Raw genomic sequence first — 17,595 nt, 5'->3', positions numbered from 1 at the left:
GTCCGTGTGTTTGATATGCACTTAGTAATCTCATTTTTCCTCAAATTTAGCCTCAATATGATAATATATGTCAAGTACAACTTAATTTAGTCATTGATAAATCTGAGAAAGGTTAGGCAAAAATGAGCACTTTAGGAAGTATTATTTGGAATGGTACTCTGTGTTTCATCCTAAAGAAACAAAAAAGTGTTGTGTTACAAACTAATATAATCATTACTTTACAGATCACTGAAATATAGCCACAGATGAGTGGAGTAAAATTAGGAGGGGAAAAAAAAAAAAAAAGTATCTAATTGAAATGATAGTGATATTTTCAGCAATCACTCTCACCAATACATGTGTTGGATACTTCGGATCTTTTGAGGGTAAAATTAAGAATTCTGTTTTAAGTCCATTGAGAAGCTAGAAACTCATCAACGTAATGCATTAAAGATCCACATTCTTATATCTTTAGAAATTGCTACAACTGCTTCTTGGGTTTCAAAATGGTAACATGTCATTTTTTCCCTTTGGTCAGAAGACTCATCCCTCATTCCTCTTGAGCAAGCCTCCCTCCCAGCTAGAAGAACTGATCCCTCAGCTGTACTGACTCAAGGATCAGACTCCACAATGCTCATCAGCTTTCATGACTGGTCCATGGCAAAGATGACAGTCTGTTAGAATAGAAAGACTTTGATGGCCATCAAAATTAAAATGCTTATAATGTCAATGCCTTGGTTTGTAGATATTGCTGTTAGGTGTTGTTGTATCTTGCACAGGTTTCCTGCCTGCTTAGACACCAGTTGCTGTGAGGCAGCATATATTTCAGGAACACTGAAAATAGCACAGAGGTAAATCAGTGGTAGTTTAACCAATGCAGAGCACCATGGTGCCACAATTTAAACTCTTTCTGCAACCTGTCTGAAAAAGAGTTGAGCTCTTGATTGAGACACAAACACACAATGTGTGAAAGAAAATTTACTGTTGAACTTACAGAGTAGGGAAATTACACCCATGGGAGATAAAAGACTTCTGAACATGGTTTTGTGTCAATATCTCTATCTAACTTCCTGACTTCTTGCCTTACAAATGCAAAAATGCCCAAGATCTCCATCCCTGATGCATACAGGAGTGAAGCAGTAAATGAGCATATTCATAACAAGACTAAAATGGAAAATTAAAAAAACTATGGGATGGAAAAGAAGAAAAAGATGAAGGACATATTACTTGGTTAACAGATATTAAATTGCCAGGGATTTAAATTCACCAACACATATTGACCTTTGATCAGTGTCTTTATAACGCTAAATCTTATACAAGATAATAAATATTTAATTTACACAACACTTTCTGGTCAAGTAACATTTTCTGAATATGTGAGACATGTTTCCGAATTTGAGTCACAATAAATACTCCTGGATTTTTTACTTTCTATAAATGCGAAGTCTTCATTACATATTTATTTTATTATTTTATGTTATTTTTTTTTAAATTTAAGCAGTGAGACGATTGCTAGTAGATAAAAGAGTTGAGAGAAATGCTGTAAATCACTTTTCTCTGGTCATAGTGCAGGTTAGCAGCGGATTTGAAAAAAGACTGTTCTCCAAAGCTCATGCCTTTGCTCTTCTTTCACTCTGTCTACTCAGACAGCTTGTACATTATGATGACAAGCACAGCAGGTACTGACATACTGTAACATACATATTTGTTATTTCAAGTGTAATTATTCTCTCCTTTTAGAATTAAAATTTTGTAATATTCAGATATATTTGCTACATAAAATATCTAAAATAATGAGACCATTATAAAAAACATACTTCTAGAAACTCTAAGCAACTTAAATAAGCAGGCATTCAGCTTTTGCTAATAACAGTAGTCAACTGAAAGAAATGTAAATGAGCATGAGCATCAGAGGAATTACTCTTTGACATTGAAATTCCAAACCAGGAAAAGGACTAGGGAACCCTTTATTTCTGAAACTATAATATCACTTAATAATTTTCATTAATATCTGAGACTATCAAAAATTGTTCAATGTATAATGACTTGTTTGGAAAAAAATACATTAAATGACTTAGAATGAACAATATCATATTCCTATAGCTTAAAATTTTAAATTTTAAAAGTTTTCCTTAGTTCAGCCTTTTGTATGGTGTATTCTGAATTTGATGGATTGTCTCAGTTGATTAAGCCATTGCTCATATATATTGTCCTAAATAACTTGGTAAAGTTGACAGACTTTTTTACCTCACTGCTTAGCTAATGACAAGATTGCTAATGACAAAGTTAAAAATCATTGAGTCAAGTGCAAATCTCTAAGATTATTCTGGCAGTCTTCCTCCATTGTACAATTTCTATGACTTTTCTCTCTCTAAATGAGTAACTTATTTATCCATTTTAGTCCCCTTTTCCAAAGTCATCTTCATATCTTTTAGGACGCTTGGTTGTAGACATTTTTCAATGCCTTTTCAAAATCAAGGTGCACAATATTGTCCTGATTGCTCTAGTCAGGAGGTTTGCTGACTACTTCAGAGAATTGTATATTTGTGAGAAGTGGTATCCACTTGCTAAGTCATGTCGCTCTTCCCTGATAGTTCATATTTATTCAGGTGCACATTAATTCAAAGGTTCACAGAGTTTCAACTACTTAACTGCAGCTACAACTGCAGACATTGACAGGTCAGTCTTTGGATTCCCCTCAATACAGAATTCTGAAATAATGGTGCCACACTGGTCATGTGTCAGTCCTCTGCCTCCACAGTGTGACTGAGGGAGAGACCTGCCTCATCCTCAAGTCTTCCTAGAGTCCAAAGGGAAAATACCAATCAGATGTGCAGATTTTTTACTATTCATATTACCTATCACTTCAAAAACTTCTTCTTTTGCTGATGGTTGAACATATCCTATTACGTGTCCGCAGGGGGGGGAAAAAAAAAAAAGAAAAAAAAAGTTCAGCTCAAAAATACCTTAAGTTACACATGTTGAGCAGGGATATAAATGATTAACTTTACTTCTCTGCTATGGCTTCCTCTCCTATGTATGCTTTTTTCATGCCTTGATTCATTTTATTATTATTATTATTATTTTTTTTTTTTTTATATCTGCACCCTGTTTTGCAAACTTTTCTTTGGTGCTGCCATTTTGTGTTTTTACATATAACCAACATATTAGTGATTATTTTTCTTTCTAATATCCAAATTTCAACATAACTTAAGGTTTTTAATGAATTGCATTGACTAATGATACCCCCTAGCTAACAGAATTTTCTCAAGTCGTTGCTGACAGGTTGTATTCCTTGGTGAAGCCATATGGTAGTATTAGATACTCGCTCTGCCACTGGGAATGATTAATCTCGTCAACCTTTTTCTAACAACTTTTCTCATTTATATGTGATTTCTTTTCTTAAATCAATCAGCGGTAGACCTTTTGATTTAGTAGCTTCAGGATTTTGGAATATAAGTGTCTTATGTTTATTCATTATGCAGTGACTTGTAATGACATCATTTGAACAAATTTCTGCACAATGGCCTGGGCCAAACCTTTAAGAGTCTAGATATTTCATCCTAGAATCACCAACAGATGTGATGTTTACCTAGACTACAAGGGAACAGAAGCTTCACATTACTATGGTGTCTTTTATATTTCCTTTAAAATTTCAAAATATCCTTTAGTATTGTGATGCCACTGTCAATGTCTTAGTCAGTTGAAGTAATACAATCCCCAAAGTTTTCTTTTTTCTTTCTTTCTTTTTTTTTTTTTTAATTTGTTTTGCTTTGTTTCCTGATTGTAGTGGTTTCACCCTGATAGCCAAATAAACTCCAACACACTGCTCCTTCATTACCCTTCCTCAAAAAAAAAAAAAAAAAAAAAAAGAGAGTAAAAGGCCTGGGAGACAGGGAGAATGCTCACCTGTTACTATCACAGCCAAAACAAACTCACTGTAGGGAGGTAGGGAAAGTAATATAATTTATTCCCTGTTGCTAGCAAACTAAGGAAGGGAGAAACTAAGAGCAAATAACAAAAAATAACCTTTCCTCCATCAATCCTTCCCCTGAGCAGTGCAGGAGAAAAGGGAATGGGGGCTGTGGTCAGTCCCTGACACTTCATATCTGCTGTGCCTTCACAGCCACTCTCTGCCCCTGCTCCCCGTGGGGTCCCTCCCACGGGATGCCGTCCTTCCCCAGCTGATCCCACACGGGCTGCCCACAGGCAGCAGCTCCTCAACCACTGCTCCCACACGGCTCCGTCCCACGGGCTCCATCCATCCATCCCCCAGGAGCAAACTGCTCCAGCACGGGTCCCCCCCGGCTGGGCGGCAGCTCCCCCCAGACCCCCTGCTCCTGCGGGGGCTCCTCTCCACGGGGGGGCTGCAGCTGCGGCCCGGGGCCTGCTCCTGCCCTGCGGGGGCTCTCCATGGGCCGCAGCCTCCTCCAGGCCACATCCACCTGCTCCACCGGGGGCTCCTCCACCCACGGGGGGGCTGCAGCGTGGAGATCTGCTCCATGGGCTGCAGGGGGACAGCCTGCTCCACCGGGGGCCTCTCCCTGCACAGCCCGCAGGGGAACTGCTGCTGCCTGCCTGGAGCACCTCCTGCCCTCCTGCTGCACTCACCTGGGGGGCTGCAGGGCTGCTTCTCCTCTCTTTCTCCCTGGGAAGCAGCTTTTTTTTGTTATTTTTTTTTCTCCTTTCTTAAATACGCTCTCACAGAGGAACAAGCGACATCGTTTCCTGGCTTGGCTCTGGCCAGCAGTGGAGCCATTATCTAACGGGGGGCAGCTTCTAGATTCTTCTCACAGAAGCCACCCCTGTGGCCCCCTGCTGCCAAAACCTTGCCACGTAAACCCACCAGAGCAAGTCTTTCGGTGAAGAAATTTTTCGCAATAACCAACCAAAACCTCCCCTGGTACAACCTAAGGGGTTTTGTTCTTGTCTTGTCACTTGGGGCTTGGGAGAAGAGAACGATCCCCACCTCTCTGGAGCCTCCTTTCAGCTTCCTGTAGAGCACAGGAAGGGCTCCCCTGAGCCTCCTTTTCTCCAGGCTGAACAAGCCCAGCTCCCTCAGCCGCTCCTCACCAGACTTGTTCTCTAAACCCTTCACAAGCTTCAGAGCCCTTCTCCGGACACGCTCCAGCACCTCGAGCTCTTCGCTGAACACAGTGCTCGAGGTGCGGCCTCACCAGAGCCGAGCACAGAGGGACAACCGCTTCCCTAGTCCTGATGGCCACTCTATGTCTGATACAAGCCAGCTGTAGAGATATTTATATGCATATATATGCAGCACTAGTACATGTTCCTTGGAAAACCGGTCAAACTCTCTTCAAACCCCGTACATTGATGGTTTCCTCTAACTGGCACTGACGCTTCAGCGGGATCCTCTAAATCCCATGTTACTGCTTCTGCTTCCTAAGCAGGTGACAGAAACTCCTAAGCGGAGAGCAGAGGAGTTGTAGTTCTGTATCCAGGAAATATTTGGAAGTTTGGAAGATGCTTCCCTTGCTCAGCTGCCATCCCTATGTTCATCAATCACCCGATCTTTTGCCTTCCAGCAAAAGTCTTGATGCAGTTCTTAAGGCAAGTTCTTTCTGAAAATCCTCAGCCACCTCTGTGCACGCCAAACCTTTCATGGCACTGTGCAATGCGCGGATGGCAGCGATAAATCAGGTTGTGGAAGGAATGGCAACGCGTGGGGAGGGACTTTTCAGGTGGCTTCGCGCTGTTTTGCAGGTCCCTGAAATAGAGGTAATGAGGAAACAAGTGGTGGAAACAAAACCTTGAGGGAGGCGTGGATAAAGAATTGGCTACAGTGTTAAAGAGGACCTTTGGGCAGTGGGCAATTGCTGGCTGGCTCCAGGCACGTGTCTGAGGGTCTCTGACCAACTGTATGATAGATTCGGGCGCGTGGACAGCACGTGGGGCTACGGGGAGAGGACATGTAGTAGTGAAAAAGGGCAATAAACGCCTCCTGTTCAAGAGCCATCAGGAGTCTGTGTCTTGCGTCCCTTCAGCAACACAAAGATTTGGCTCCAGATCCAAACTGTCATGTATTTGGCAATTTTATTTATGGTAGCACTCCCCACCCCTCCCATCTGCTCTTTTCCCTTCCCTCCCCTCCCCTCCCCTATGCTCCCTGTCCCGACATTCTGTTACACTCCCCTCCCCTCCCCTCCCCTCCCGTCCCCTATACTACCCTACACACCCCTATACTACCCTACACACCCCTATACTACCCTACACTCCCCTACACTCCCCTCCCCTATACTACCTTACACACCCCTATAATCCCCTCCCCTATACTACCCTACACACCCCTACACTCCCCTCCCCTATACTACCCTACACACCCCTACACTCCCCCACACTCCCCTCCCCTCCCCTATACTACCCTACACACCCCTACAATCCCCTACACTCCCCTCCCCTCCCCTATACTACCCTACACACCCCTACACTCCCCTACACTCCCCTCCCCTCCCCTATACTACCCTACACACCCCTACACTCCCCTACACTCCCCTCCCCTCCCCTATACTACCCTACACTCCCCTACACTCCCCTCCTCTATACTACCCTACACACCCCTACACTCCCCTCCTCTATACTACCCTTCACACCCCTACACTCCCCTACACTCTCCTCCCCTCCCCTATACTACCCTACACTCCCCTACACTCCCCTCCTCTATACTACCCTACACACCCCTACACTCCCCTACACTCCCCTCCCCTCCCCTATACTACCCTACACTCCCCTACACTCCCCTCCTCTATACTACCCTACACACCCCTACACTCCCCTACACTCCCCTCCCCTACACACCCCTACACACCCCTATAATCCCCTCCCCTATACTACCCTACACTCCCCTTCGCTACACTACCCTACATTACCCTATGCTCCCCTCCCCTATGCTCCCCTACGCTCCCCTCCCCTATCCTACCCTACACTCCCCTAAACTCCGCTGTCCTACACTACCCTATACTCTCCTACGCTCCCCGCCCCTCTACTATGCTACAGTACAGTACAGTACAGTACACTACACTACACTACAGTACACTACACTACAGTACACTACACTACACTACACTACACTACCCTCCCCTCCCCTCCCCTCCCCTCCCTTCCCTTCCCTTCCCTTTTTTTTATTCCCTCCCTTCCCCACCCGTCCCCTCCCCTCCCCTCCCTTCCCTTCTTTTTATTCCCTCCCCTTCCCTCCCCTCTTGTCTTCTTTCTTTCAGGTAAGTTCAGATCGCTTCAGCCGTTCTCGTAGCTCATATCCCTGGCTGATTCACTGGAACCCATCAGCAGCAACCAGAAGCGCTCCAGCTGCTGTGTCACTAGTTGAGCAACAGTCTCCAACTGGGAATCGCTGACTTCGTTGTGTGGCTCAGACAGGTGCCTTGCAGTTCCACCCTGGCCTGGACGTGTCCTCTTGCTGAGTCCCCACCTACATGGCAGTTCTGCTTAGAAGCAGCAGCAGGCTTTTGAAGTAGTCCCACTCCTTCCATTTTCAGTGGTTTAGCTTGGCTAGCCGGGTGGTGTCTGTCAATAGAAGACAACAAAGAGATTTGGGTTAGAAACAGCTAACTGAGTAGTTCCTTCCCACAAGGGCAAGGAATATTTACCCGTTCCTAATGGAGGCTGCAGTGTCAGAGATAACGACAGGTCCTTCCGAGAGCTTTGAAATATCCCTTGGGGATGCTGAGTCCAGAGCAAACCTGTCTAAAGTACACCGTGGAATCACTCGGAATGACTTCCTAGCAGAAGCATGTGTCCGATACGGCTTCAGCTGGTTGCAGTGTTCTTCTTCACCTAATACCTAAATTCAGATAAGAGGTCTCAATGCAGATGGAAAGATTGAGAAATAGAGAAATCACTGATGTGCTTTGAGAACTTCTAAGGACTGAGAACTAAAGCAATCCAATGTTGTAACATTAAGGATCGGTTAGAAAAGTAAACGTTAAAAACAAGTAAAGGAGAAGAACAAGTAAGCTTTCTTAAAGTATCTACTGTATTTAAAGGATCTTTAAACAAGTAAAGAAGTAATGAAATATATACGCAGAGAGATAGATAGAGAGATAGATATGCAGAAACCTAAGAAACTGCTGCGCAGGTTAGCCTCTTGCTCTCTTTTCTAAAAGTCCTAGTGAATACAGCATCTGTGTGCGTTACAAGCATTGCCCTCAGTCCAGCACAGGTACACACGAGAGGACAGTCTGCAGGTTGCAGAGGCAAAGCAACTGCTCTGGCTGGATGTGAAGAGCCAAGACAGAAGTTGATGTCAGGGAAAAGATACACAGAGGGGATGAAAAAGACGGAGTGTGCTTCCGACCTTCACAACTTCTAAGCAAGCGGAGATGAGGTTGTGGAAGAACCAAATAAGCTGTTGATCTAGAAGCAGCCTGAAGATTGCCCTTAAGCAGGGCCTTGCATTCTTCATTTTTGTAGCATTGCTTGCCTTCAAGTGCACGATCATGATTTGATTAACTTTCTACCACTACAGAAATGCACCGGATTCTTTCACAAAACGTACGGGTGGTAATTGGAAATACTGGTCAGCATTCTCTGTTTCCTTCGTCATCTCAATTCTCTTTTGGCCTGTGAAGCTTTTCAGATCAGAGGAGAAGATCCGCTGTAATACGGAGTTTTGGATCCTGCAAAGGAAACGAAGAATCCTACTGACAACTCTTTTCAACCTCACCTGCAACCATCTCAGAAAAGAATACCGAAAGAACACCGCTTTATCATGGGAAGCATGCATTTGAGCATAGGTGTCCTATAGCTGAAGCGAGGTGAAGCAGGTTCCAAACAAGGGGAAGGAGCACACCCATAAGCATTTCCATTAAGCCGTGTTTGCAAACAAATGGTTTAAAGACTTAGGTTTTCTTACAAGTGAAGAATGAAAAAACAGAAAGAAAGAAAATTACCCGGACGTACAGTTTTCCTCTAGCTTGCTTTGCTTCTTTCAGAATCTGAGTCTTGAGTGACAATCAGGGAGCAGCATTGTGCAGAAATGCCAAAGCCTCCCCAGCTTGTTGTACCTTCATCAACAAGGGCTTTGATACTGCTGCCTCCTCAGCAACATCAGCCATTTCCTAGGAGAGCTGGTGTCCACCAGGTCAAATAGGAATGGGAAATCCCTCTTGCCACAACTTCACACTCACACCAGAGTTGGCAGGACAGGCCGATGGACAGAGAAGTGTCTGTAAGAGTGTTAGAAAACAGACTTTAGATTTCTGTCAACCCAGGAAAAATTACTTGCTCATCCCTTCAAACTGACCTCTAAGTAGAAGGAGGTGATCCCAAGCTGCATTCCTGACATCTATGCTGCAAAGTCATCCAGTGTGACATGTTACTGTACCAGCCTGTGACGAACAGAAACAGGAGTTTGAGGTTATGCTGTTGGATTAGAATTAAGCTCAAAGAGTTAGTCCTTTGGTATGTTTTTTGTCTGCAAGTGTTTTCACTGTTTCCCAGACAATGTCTCCAGCAAGCTAGCTGCTTGCTTCATTTGTTCTGTTCTGTTCTGTTCTTTTTGATTCTGTTTTGTTTTGTTTTGTTTTCTCAGCCAGGATTCTTAGCGAAATGAGATTAAAGTGATCATATTGTATGTCCATCCATCCCTCCCTCCCCTTTGCTTGTCCAGAGCTTTTACCTTGACCACCAGCTTGAATGAACTCGGTCCTAGGCGCAGTTGTGTCCAAGCCATTCTGTTCCTAGAGATGTTGTGAAAACAGACAGCTAAGTAGTGGGGAGAGGACGTGCTGCTGTCTGCAGTGTGACCTCACCGCTTACCAAACAGTAGGGAATACACAGAGAAGGGCCTTAGGAAAACTTCAAGCACCAGATACATTTATGTGGAAACCATATTTCCCAAGATAACACTGGACACAACTGCATAATCAAAATGGATTCATTTCTTGGTTCATCCAACTCCTAGGCTTTAGTTTTAAAAAGTTTCTGTCTTGGCTTAAAGCACTCTTCCAATCTCTATTTCCAGTTACTAGGATTTCCTGAAATAGCTCATCCCATTTTTTTCTTTGTACAATCTCCCAGTCTCTTTGTTTTCCTCTCCCCAAGAAACTTAGAGCTGCTCTCTTCATACTTGACAACTAGATATGGAGCTGTATCAGCCAGAAGGAAGTTTCCTTCACACCTTCCGCTTCTTATGGTACCTGGACTCTTACCTTTACTCTTACTCGCCCTTCCTACATTAGCACAAAGAAAGCTCTTTGGGGGATCTGATGTCTTGTTTTCCAGAAGCTACCCTGAATCACCTTTACGAGAGCTGTCCCACGCTGCGAGCACAAGTCTTGCAGTCTGGCCAGATATTTGCCTTCTAAGTCGATAATCAAATCTGTCAAGTTAAGAACATGTAATTAATGGAAAGGAAATCCTTTTATTTTGATCCAAATTCACTTTTTTTTTTTTTTTTTTTTTCCTAGACCAAGACTGAATCGTGGGAAACCAGACAAAACTCTGGTGAAAAATGAAATGAAAATTGTTAAGGTCAGGCAGCTTGCCCACTGCCATTGCTACCCTGAAAGCAGATGGAGTGCATCTTCATACTCCACAGCCTGAGACATTAGTCGACAGGCCAGCCCATGTGATGAAGTCCATTGCTGTCCTGAATTTTAACGTGACGGGGTACTGTTAAGCCTCTTGTTTATGCTTTAGTACTTGCGGTCTATGGGAGGACCACAGCACACTCTTCTCTGTCTACCCTTATTTGTTGATCGTCTATAGGAAGAAGAGAACGTGCAGAGGCCCTCACCCGTACATTGGGTCTGTTCTCACTCTGTGCAGCTCCATCATTGAGCAAAGTACCAAACTTGAGGCTTCTGTAAGGACTTGACACAAACTACAGAATACTACAAGGAAGCATTCACAACAAAACCGCATTGTTTTCCCCAGCCAAGCATCAAAACACTTACAGAAGGGCATGGTCCCTCTCTGTGCACCTCAAGGGGAGATCCACAAATCCTCACGTGGTTTCATCGCATCCAGCACCCTTCTCTGTCCCTCCCAGCTAAACGTGCCCAGAGGCAGCTCTTCCCAAAGTGCTGTGGTGACACAATTCCCTTCTGTTTCTGAAGTCATCACCGCAGGCGCCTCCCAGTGACGGCACAACACTCTCTGTTGCTAACGCGTCTGTCTCAGAAACAGCTAGAGAAGTACCACTATGCCCAAACTGCCTTGAATGAGAGTAGTTCAAACATTATTCCCTGCTCCCCTACATCTGTGGAAGGTGTGTGATCAATCTTTTCCTTGAGAAGGGATTACAGACAAAAAGAGCTTGATTCTGATACGTTGCCCGTACTTGGAGAGCAGTTCACCTTTTATTTCCATGTAAGAAAAAAGAAGGTGAAATCAACAATTCTCTTCCTCCGAGCTGGGAATATGAAATAACCCCAATTATCCAGGAAGCCTTAATAAGGAAACTATGCACTTCCTTGTTAAACATCTTGTTTCGTCGGAAAACTTTTCCAGTCCTTTGCAACTGCGCTGGTCTGAATCAGGTGGGCAGCCGAGTTCCACCACGGCCGCTCTCTCACTCCCCCTCCGGAAAGGGAAAGGGGGAGAAAATACGATGCAAAGGGCTCAAGGGCTGAGATAAGGACAGGGAGATCACTCAACAACTATCGTGACGGGCAAAGCAGACTCAGCATAGGGAGATAGTAAGAGTGATTGCCTACTACCAACAAACTAGACACGTGAGAAACAAAGGAAAGAAACCCAAAACGTCTTCTCCCCATCTGCCCTCTTCCACCTCTTCCTCCTGAGCAGCGCAGGGAAACAGGGGACTGAGGGCTGTGGTCAGTCCCTGATGCTTTGTCCCCGCCGCTCCTTCTCGCTCCCTCCCTGCCCCTGCTCCCCGTGGGGTCCCTCCCACGGGATGCCGTCCTTCTCCAGCTGATCCCACACGGGCTGCCCACAGGCAGCAGCTCCTCAAGCACTGCTCCCACACGGCTCCGTCCCACGGGCTCCATCCATCCATCCCCCAGGAGCAAACTGCTCCAGCACGGGTCCCCCACGGCTGGGCGGCAGCTCCCCCCAGACCCCCTGCTCCTGCGGGGGCTCCTCTCCACGGGGGGGCTGCAGCTGCGGCCCGGGGCCTGCTCCTGCCCTGCGGGGGCTCTCCATGGGCCGCAGCCTCCTCCAGGCCACATCCACCTGCTCCACCGGGGGCTCCTCCACCCACGGGGGGGCTGCAGCGTGGAGATCTGCTCCATGGGCTGCAGGGGGACAGCCTGCTCCACCGGGGGCCTCTCCCTGCACAGCCCGCAGGGGAACTGCTGCTGCCTGCCTGGAGCACCTCCTGCCCTCCTGCTGCACTCACCTGGGGGGCTGCAGGGCTGCTTCTCCTCTCTTTCTCCCTGTGAAGCAGCTTTTTTTTGTTATTTTTTTTCTCCTTTCTTAAATACGCTCTCACAGAGGAACAAGCGACATCGTTTCCTGGCTTGGCTCTGGCCCGCAGTGGAGCCATTATCTAACGGGGGGCAGCTTCTAGATTCTTCTCACAGAAGCCACCCCTGTGGCCCCCTGCTGCCAAAACCTTGCCACGTAAACCCACCAGAGCAAGTCTTTCGGTGAAGAAATTTTTCATGATAACCAACTGAAACCTCCCCTGGTACAACCTAAGGGGTTTTGTTCTTGTCTTGTCACTTGCGGCTATGCAGAAGAGAACGATCCCCACCTCTCTGGAGCCTCCTTTCAGCTTCCTGTAGAGCACAGGAAGGTCTCCCCTGAGCCTCCTTTTCTCCAGGCTGAACAAGCCCAGCTCCCTCAGCCACTCCTCACCAGACTTGTTCTCTAAACCCTTAACAAGCTTCAGAGCCCTTCTCCGCACACGCTCCAGCACCTCAAGGTCTTCGCTGAACACAGTGCTCGAGGTGCGGCCTCACCAGAGCCGAGCACAGAGGGACAACCGCTTCCCTAGTCCTGATGGCCACTCTAGGTCTGATACAAGCCAGCTGTAGAGATATTTATATACATATATATATTCAGCACTAGTACATGTTCCTTGGAAAACCGGTCAAACTCTCTTCAAACCCCATACATTGATGGTTTCCTCTAACTGGCACTGATGCTTCAGCTGGATCCTCTAAATCCCGTTTTACTTCTTCTGCTTCCTAAGCTGGTGACAGAAACTGCTCACTGTCCCTACACTCTGTTACACTCCCCTCCCCTATACTACCCTACACTCCTCTTTGCTACAGTACCCTACGTTACCCTATTCTCCCCTCCCCTATGCTCCCCACGGTCACCTCCCCTATCCTACCCTACACTCCCCTAAACTCCCCTCCCCTACACTACCCTATACTCTCCTACGCTCCCCTCCCCTCTACTACGCTACACTACGCTACGCTATGCTACTACTCTATGCTATGCTACACTACCCTATCCTACCCTCACCTATCCTACCCTCCCCTAACCTCCCCTTACACTATCTTCCCCTCCCCTCCCCTCCAATCCCCTCCAAATCCTCTCCAACCCTGCCCTCTTGCTGCACTCCCTTGGGGGGCTTCAGGGCTGCTTCTCACTCCTCTCTCCCAGCATCTGTAGCATCAAAGATTTTTATCCTTTTTTCAATCTACTCTCCCAGAAACCCAGGGAGCATCGCTCCCTGACTACGCCGTGGCCAGTATCTGGTCCCTTTTGGAGCGTGCTGGAGCTGGCTCTGGTCTGACATGGGGCAGCTGCTGGGCTCTGCTCTCAGAAACCACCCCTTCAGCCCCTTGCTACCAAAGCCTTGCCACATGAACCTAACAGAAAGTGGAATACAATGTGGCAGATAACATAGCCACTACAAAAACCCAGGAGCACCACTTCCGCTGAATTTCCTGAAGGCAGACCAGTGGTTAGTTTTCTCTGCAAGTTATTGAAGCTATTGAAGTTTAGCTTAGTAAAGCTGTTTTTGTAGATTAACTTGTCTTTCAGTTGTCTTGTCTATGCAGTTTAGATGAGATCTAACTAAACACCACTGGTCAAAAACCTTTTAAAGATGACCAGATGCAGATTAAAAGACATTATTTTATATACTACTTTGTGACAATTATGAAATTTTTGGCACATCCTGAACAACAAATTGATTTAATAGGAATATTAAAAAAATATCCAACAACCAAACTGAAGAAAACTATTCATGAAAAAAACAGTCCCAGAATTGTAAAAAAAAAAAAAGAGATGTAGAAACACACTGCATCTTGTCTGCTACTCTGCTCTGCTTAAGTTCACACTGAATCGGAACAAGAGGAAATTATCAATCACCCAGAGGGAAGACAATGAAATAGGATCATGTTATTGGCTAATGTGTTCATCATATAGTCATCTTGTCCCCAACTCTTTCCCTGAACTGTTGCTTCTGAGAAGATAATCAGCATTGTGAGAGATGTTGTCATTATACAGGGAAAAGCTTCTATTTGAGCCTTGATAATTGCCATTTATATCTATCAACAGAATGTATAAACTTAGTCAGTCATTGTGAATTCAGTCCAAAATAGATTCAAATAAATCTCCACTAAAGTTGAGAATATGATAATAGATTCCTTGTACTCAGGTTCTACTATATCCCAGGGATTAAAAGTCTTTAAAACAGAAATAATAGATCTTAGCATCAGTTAGGATATATGGCCGAAGTATACTAAAATTCTCATTTCTAGTTCTGAAAATAAACAAAGGAAATGAAATTTTGAAGTTTACTTCAGTTCTGATCATTATATTGAAACTGGTAAGGCTAAATTTATGGCAAAGTAAAATTGGGGTGTGAAATTAAAAGACCTTAGATCAGCAGGGCTAGGGAGGTGATCGTCCCCCTGTACTCGGCTCTAGTGAGGCCGCACCTCAAGTACTGTGTTCAGTTTTAGGCCCCTCGCTACAAGAAGGACATCGAGGTGCTTGAGCGGGTCCAAAGAAGGGCGACGAAGCTGGTGAGGGGCCTGGAGAACAAGTCCTATGAGGAGCGGCTGAGGGAGCTGGGCTTGTTCAGCCTGGAGAAGAGGAGGCTCAGGGGCGACCTTATCGCTCTCTACAGATACCTTAAAGGAGGCTGTAGTGAGGTGGGGGTTGGCCTGTTCTCCCACGTGCCTGGTGACAGGACGAGGGGGAATGGGCTAAAGTTGCGCCAGGGGAGTTTTAGGTTAGATGTTAGGAAGAACTTCTTTACTGAAAGGGTTGTAAGGCACTGGAACAGGCTGCCCAGGGATGTGGTGGAGTCACCATCCCTGGAAGTCTTCAAAAGACGTTTAGATGTAGAGCTTAGGGATATGGTTTAGTGGGGACTGTTAGTGTTAGGTTAGAGGTTGGACTCAGTGATCTTGAGGTCTCTTCCAACCTAGAAATTCTGTGATTCTGTGATTCTGTGATTATGAGCTACTTAGTTTACTCCAAATCCTACTATATTAAAATAGATCAGGATCTAAACGTTGATTATAATGGAAGAACTCTTCCTTCTTTACTCTAGGGCCTCATGTCATGTACAGTTCCTGTAGTTCATGCAGAAATACTGGAAGGAGTCCAGTGGAGAGCCACCAAAATGAGCAAGGCCCTGGAGCGTCTCTCTTATGAGGAAAGGCTGAGAGAGCTGGGACTAGTCAGTCTGGAGAAGAGAAGGCTCAGGTGGGATCTCATCCATGTATATACGTGTACCTGAAGAGAAGATGCAAAGAGGACAGAGCAAGGCTCTTTATGGTGGTGCCCAGTGCCAGGACAGGAGGCAATGGCCACAAACTGGAACACAGGAAGTTCCCTCTGAATATCAGGAAACACTTCTGTGCAGGTGGTAGAGCACCAGCACCAGTTTTTGTCCTGGTTTCAGCTAGGATAGGGTTAATTTTCCTTCTAGTAGCTAGTAGGGTGCTGTGTTGGGTATTTATGATGAGGAAAGTGTTGATATGCTGATGTTTTAATTGTTGCAGAGCAGTGCTTACACTAAGCCAGCGACTTTCTGGCTTCTCCCACTGCCCTGCCAGTGGGCAGGCTGGGGTTGCTGTAGGAGCTGGGAGCAGACAGATCCAGGACAGCTGACCCAAACTGGCCAAAGGCGTATTCCATACCATCTGATGTCATGCTGAACAATTGGGGTGGCTCTCCAGGGTGGGGGGACCAGCTGCTTAGGGATAGGCTGGGCATTGGTCAACCAGAGGTCAGCAATTGCATTCTGCATCACTTGTTTCGTACACATTATTATTGTTATTATTGTTATTATTGTTATTATTGTTATTATTGTTATTATTGTTTGTTATTATTGTTATTATTGTTATTAATCATCCTTTCTTTTTTGTCCTAATAAACTGTCTTTATTTCAACCCACAGGCTTTCATTTTTTTCTGATTCTCTCCCCCATCCCATAGTGGGAGGGGAGGAGGGTGTGTGAATGGCTGTGTAGTGCTTAGCTGCCGGATGGGTTAAACCACAGCAGTTGTCCAGAGACATTGTGGAGTCTTCCTCCTTAGAGGTCTTCAAAAGCTGTCTGGACATGTCCCTGCTGTAGGCGTCCCTGCTTGAGCAGGGGGGTTCAATCAGATGACCTCCAGAGGCCCTTTCCAACATTAACCATTCTGCGATTCTCATCTTCCTATTTTCATAGTATTAATGTTCCAATACCTTTCCAAAGGGTGAGCTTTTAAATGCGGAGAGATACCAGATATAACCATTTCAAGCTTTCTTACTTAAAATTATTCTGATGATACTTGTATCTTTCTTAAATAAATCTGTATTTTTTTTTTCAGGTATTTTCAAAGCATTTCAATGATCCTTACGCTTTTGTCACTTTTTTTTTTTTAATTTTATTTTTATTTTTTTTCCCCACACAGCAGAAGGTAACATGACCATGCATACTCTAGGAAACTCTTCCAGATACATTTTAAAGTAAATATTATTAAGATCTCCATGTTAGTACCTGTTTTCTCTAATCCAAAAGAAGTCACAATCACTTTATTAGTCTGAAAACACATTCTGACATTTTCATTTGGATGACACTGAAGGTTTCTGGCTTAATTACTGGTTTCTGCAGTAATGCACAAGACATTATTCATAGGCTTTCTTCAGTTATTTAAATATATTTATCACACCTGGTAAATCACTGTTTTTCCTTTTTTTTTTTTTTTTTCAGATAAAATTGTGCTTATTTATGAGGTTTATTTTGTGGCAAAAAATGTTTATTTTGCTGTTACATGTAGCTCCATCTCTTTTTTAATGACAAAAGGACTAAAACCAGCCTAGAAGCACAAAATAAAACCAAACACTTTTGGAATAAGGAGTGTCTTGTTTTTGTGCATTTTTGCAGGAATTGTCCCCAGTGGCTTAAGCCTTGGCCTGGCCTTCCACTAAAACCAAAATAGTTTTGTTTCCTAATTTAGGCCTCTGCAAAGCTTTCAGCAGCCCCACCTCCCTTATCTGTCTTTGTGCTGTGTGAAGTACAGTACTGACAACATCTGCTATTTTCCTTTCAAAGAGTTAATAAATTTATTGATGCTGCACAGTGAATGCTTTTCTTTTTCACTCTTCCAGCTGTGCTTTTCTTCATTCACTGGTTTCAGATGAATAGTCTTTCAGCTCTTCTTTCTGTGAAGTTTACAGGGAATTTACAATTCCCAAAGAGCAACTGCTAGAACAATA

At 44.8% G+C, this 17,595-nt stretch overlaps 1 long non-coding RNA gene across 1 annotated transcript in view; it reads right to left on the bottom strand.

Moving 5' to 3' along the window:
* Positions 1-10,336, bottom strand: part of LOC137851757 (uncharacterized) — a 53,951-nt gene extending 43,615 nt beyond the window's left edge. The window contains exon 1 of the long non-coding RNA XR_011093436.1: positions 10,254-10,336. This is a non-coding gene — a long non-coding RNA (uncharacterized lncRNA). The remainder of the gene's footprint in view (positions 1-10,253) is intronic.
* Positions 10,337-17,595: the final 7,259 nt, after the last annotated feature.

This window comes from Anas acuta, chromosome 2 (assembly GCF_963932015.1).
Source record: "Anas acuta chromosome 2, bAnaAcu1.1, whole genome shotgun sequence".
In the NCBI taxonomy this organism is placed as follows: domain Eukaryota; kingdom Metazoa; phylum Chordata; class Aves; order Anseriformes; family Anatidae; genus Anas; species Anas acuta.
The sequence above is the reverse complement of the archived record's forward strand: the minus strand, read 5'-3'. Positions and strand labels throughout refer to the sequence as shown.